Source organism: Durio zibethinus, unplaced genomic scaffold (genome assembly GCF_047325235.1).
Source record: "Durio zibethinus cultivar Kanyao isolate XHJ-2024 unplaced genomic scaffold, ASM4732523v1 HiC_scaffold_391, whole genome shotgun sequence".
In the NCBI taxonomy this organism is placed as follows: domain Eukaryota; kingdom Viridiplantae; phylum Streptophyta; class Magnoliopsida; order Malvales; family Malvaceae; genus Durio; species Durio zibethinus.
In genome coordinates, this window is record NW_028323014.1 from 557,501 (window position 1) to 562,500 (window position 5,000).

Below are 5,000 nucleotides of genomic sequence, written 5' to 3' on the forward strand. Positions count from 1 at the left end.
CTGGGCCCTGGTGCGGCAGGTTCCCTCGACCACCATCGGCACACGCTGGGCCCTGGTGCGGCAGGTTGCCTCGATCACCATCGGCACACGCTGGGCCCTGGTGCGGGCGGTTGCCTCGACCACCATCGGCACACGCTGGGCCCTGGTGCGGCAGCTTGCCTCGAGCACCATCGGCACACGCTCGACCCTGGTGCGGTCGGTTGCCCCGAGCACCATCGGCACACGTTGGGCCCTGGTGCGGCAGGTTGCCTCGACCACCATCGGCACACGCTGGGCCCTGGTGCGGGCGCTTGCCTCGACCACCATCGGCACACGCTCCGCCCTGGTGCGGTCGGTTGCCTCGAGCACCATCGGCACACGCTGGGCCCTGGTGCGGCAGGTTGCCTCGACCACCATCGGCACACGCTGGGCCCTGGTGCGGGCGGTTGCCTCGACCACCATCGGCACACGCTGGGCCCTGGTGCGGGCGGTTGCCTCGACCACCATCGGCACACGCTGGGCCCTGGTGCGGGCGCTTGCCTCGACCACCATCGGCACACGCTGGGCCCTGGTGCGGGCGCTTGCCTCGACCACCATCGGCACACGCTGGGCCCTGGTGCGGCAGGTTCCCTCGACCACCATCGGCACACGCTGGGCCCTGGTGCGGCAGGTTGCCTCGATCACCATCGGCACACGCTGGGCCCTGGTGCGGGCTGTTGCCTCGACCACCATCGGCACACGCTGGGCCCTGGTGCGGCAGCTTGCCTCGACCACCATCGGCACACACTCGACCCTGGTGCGGTCGGTTGCCCCGAGCACCATCGGCACACGTTGGGCCCTGGTGCGGCAGGTTGCCTCGACCACCATCGGCACACGCTGGGCCCTGGTGCGGGCGCTTGCCTCGACCACCATCGGCACACGCTCCGCCCTGGTGCGGTCGGTTGCCTCGAGCACCATCGGCACACGCTGGGCCCTGGTGCGGCAGGTTGCCTCGACCACCATCGGCACACGCTGGGCCCTGGTGCGGGCGGTTGCCTCGACCACCATCGGCACACGCTGGGCCCTGGTGCGGGCGGTTGCCTCGACCACCATCGGCACACGCTGGGCCCTGGTGCGGGCGCTTGCCTCGAGCACCATCGGCACACGCTGGGCCCTGGTGCGGCAGGTTGCCTCGAGCACCATCGGCACACGCTGGGCCCTGGTGCGGCAGGTTGCCTCGACCACCATCGGCACACGCTGGGCCCTGGTGCGGGCGCTTGCCTCGAGCACCATCGGCACACGCTCGGCCCTGGTGCGGTCGGTTGCCTCGAGCACCATCGGCACACGCTGGGCCCTGGTGCGGCAGGTTGCCTCGACCACCATCGGCACACGCTGGGCCCTGGTGAGGGCGCTTGCCTCGACCACCATCGGCACACGCTCGGCCCTGGTGCGGTCGGTTGCCTCGAGCACCATCGGCACACGCTGGGCCCTGGTGCGGGCGCTTGCCTCGACCACCATCGGCACACGCTCGGCCCTGGTGCGGTCGGTTGCCTCGAGCACCATCGGCACACGCTGGGCCCTGGTGCGGCAGGTTGCCTCGACCACCATCGGCACACGCTGGGCCCTGGTGCGGGCGCTTGCCTCGAGCACCATCGGCACACGCTCGGCCCTGGTGCGGCAGGTTGCCTCGAGCACCATCGGCACACGCTGGGCCCTGGTGCGGGCGGTTGCCTCGACCACCATCGGCACACGCTGGGCCCTGGTGCGGGCGCTTGCCTCGACCACCATCGGCACACGCTGGGCCCTGGTGCGGCAGGTTGCCTCGAGCACCATCGGCACACGCTGGGCCCTGGTGCGGTCGGTTGCCTCGAGCACCATCGGCACACGCTGGGCGCTGGTGCGGGCGCTTGCCTCGACCACCATCGGCACACGCTGGGCCCTGGTGCGGTCGGTTGCCTCGAGCACCATCGGCACACGCTGGGCCCTGGTGCGGCAGGTTGCCTCGACCACCATCGGCACACGCTGGGCCCTGGTGCGGGCGCTTGCCTCGAGCACCATCGGCACACGCTCGGCCCTGGTGCGGCAGGTTGCCTCGAGCACCATCGGCACACGCTGGGCCCTGGTGCGGGCGGTTGCCTCGACCACCATCGGCACACGCTGGGCCCTGGTGCGGGCGCTTGCCTCGACCACCATCGGCACACGCTGGGCCCTGGTGCGGCAGGTTGCCTCGAGCACCATCGGCACACGCTGGGCCCTGGTGCGGCAGGTTGCCTCGAGCACCATCGGCACACGCTGGGCCCTGGTGCGGTCGGTTGCCTCGAGCACCATCGGCACACGCTCGGCCCTGGTGCGGGCGCTTGCCTCGAGCACCATCGGCACACGCTGGGCCCTGGTGCGGGCGCTTGCCTCGACCACCATCGGCACACGCTCGGCCCTGGTGCGGTCGGTTGCCTCGAGCACCATCGGCACACGCTGGGCCCTGGTGCGGCAGGTTGCCTCGACCACCATCGGCACACGCTGGGCCCTGGTGCGGGCGCTTGCCTCGAGCACCATCGGCACACGCTCGGCCCTGGTGCGGCAGGTTGCCTCGAGCACCATCGGCACACGCTGGGCCCGGCGCTTGCCTCGACCACCATCGGCACACGCTGGGCCCTGGTGCGGCAGGTTGCCTCGAGCACCATCGGCACACGCTGGGCCCTGGTGCGGTCGGTTGCCTCGAGCACCATCGGCACACGCTGGGCGCTGGTGCGGGCGCTTGCCTCGACCACCATCGGCACACGCTGGGCCCTGGTGCGGCAGGTTGCCTCGATCACCATCGGCACACGCTGGGCCCTGGTGCGACAGGTTGCCTCGAGCACCATCGGCACACTATCGGCCCTGGTGCGGGCGGTTGCCTCGACCACCATCGGCACACGCTGGGCCCTGGTGCGGGCGCTTGCCTCGGGCACCATCGGCACACGCTGGGCCCTGGTGCGGGCGGTTGCCTCGAGCACCATCGGCACACGCTGGGCCCTGGTGGGTTTAGGCACATCTTCAAATTTCTGCCGTGCCAATGCCATTTTTATGGCTTGTAAATTCATACAATGGTCCCCTAAGCCTTCACGTGAAGTTTCGTTGGAAGATGACTCGTTTTCTATTTTTCACGATTTTTGAAACTTTTTGCGGTTCGGGATTTTTTAAAATTTTTTTATAAGGATTTTTGGCCCCAAATTTTGTAGGCATGATCCTTCTATTTTTGTTGGCATGCACAAAAAAATTCAGCTAAAAACTCGAAGTAGAGAAGATTTTGTGACCGTTTGAAAAAAGTGTCCCCATTTCAGACACTTTAACGGCTACTGGTAGCAAACCTGTAAAATCTCAAATGCTCTTTAAGGGGGTGTGAATTCTCAGAGGTTTGATGAGGGATAGGGGGCCAACACAAGGCCAAGTACCAGCACCCATCGCACATCATGTGCGCACACCCCCCCGGCCCCCCTCCCAATCGCCGGAACCCCAATGCCGCCGGTCAGGTTCTCCGGCGGTACTCCGGCGATGCTCCGGCGATGCTCCGGCGATGCTGTCCCGAGTGAAAAAAATGCGGCACCAGCACATGCTGGAGCCAAGCATGGGCACCGTGGCTCAAAATCGAACTTCGGCCAAGGCCTCGACCATCAATGGCACATGATGACGCATGGTGATGGCACATGCATCGACCATCATCGGCATAGGTTGCCCTTCGGTACGGGCACTTGCCTCGACCGCCATCGGCACAAGCTGGGCCCTGGTGTGGGTTGTTGCCTCGATCACAATCGGCACATGCTGAGCCTTGGTGCGGGCGGTTGCCTCGAGCACCATCGGCAGACCCTGGGCCCTGGTGCGGCCGGTTGCCCCGATAACCATCGGCACACGCTGGGCCCTGGGGCGGGCGCTTGCCCCCAGCACCATCGGCACACGCTGGGCCCTGGTGCGGGCGCTTGCCTCGAACACCATCGGCACAAGCCGGCCCTTGGTGCGGGCTCCTGGCTCGACCACCATCGGCACACGCTGGGCCCTGGTGCGGGCGGTTGCCTCGAACACCATCGGCACACGCCGGCCCTTGGTGCGGCCGGTTGCCTCGACCACCATCGGCACACGCTCGGCCTTGGTGAGGGCGCTTGCCTCGACCACCATCGGCACACGCTGGGCCCTGGTGCGGGCGGTTGCCTCGACCACCATCGGCACACGCTCGGCCTTGGTGCGGGCGCTTGCCTCGACCACCATCGGCACACGCTGGGCCCTGGTGCGGGCGGTTGCCTCGACCACCATCGGCACACGCTGGGCCCTGGTGCGGCAGGTTGCCTCGAGCACCATCGGCACACGCTCGGCCTTGGTGCGGGCGGTTGCCTCGACCACCATCGGCACACGCTGGGCCCTGGTGCTGGCGGTTGCCTCGACCACCATCGGCACACGCTGGGCCCTGGTGCGGGCGGTTGCCTCGAACACCATCGGCACAAGCCGGCCCTTGGTGCGGGCGGTTGCCTCGACCACCATCGGCACACGCTGGGCCCTGGTGCGGGCGGTTGCCTCGACCACCATCGGCACACGCTGGGCCCTGGTGCGGACGGTTGCCTCGAGCACCATGGGCACACGCTGGCCCTTGGTGCGGGCTCTTGCCTCGACCACCATCAGCAGAAGATTGCCCCTACGTCGAACACCATCGATACATGCCGGGCCTTGGTGTGGGCACATGCCTCGAGCTGGTGCGGGCGGTTGCCTCGACCACCATCGGCTCACGTTGGCCCTTGTTGCGGGCACATGCCTCGACCACCATCGGCACCTGCGCACCCTCGGTGTGGGATTTGCTTGTTTGGAAAAAGTGTCCCCGTTTCAGACATTTTAACGTCTACTGGTAGCATATCTGTAAAATCTCTAATGCTCTTTAGGGGGTGGTGGTCCGGCACCCCCTCTCCCCCCCCCCACGGGGGGAGTAGGTGTGCGCGATGGGCCTCCCATTGCGTGCACCCCGGCCAACGTCCCTCGAACGAAATACAGGGCGTGCATGCCTTCCGGCGATTTTTGTCCGG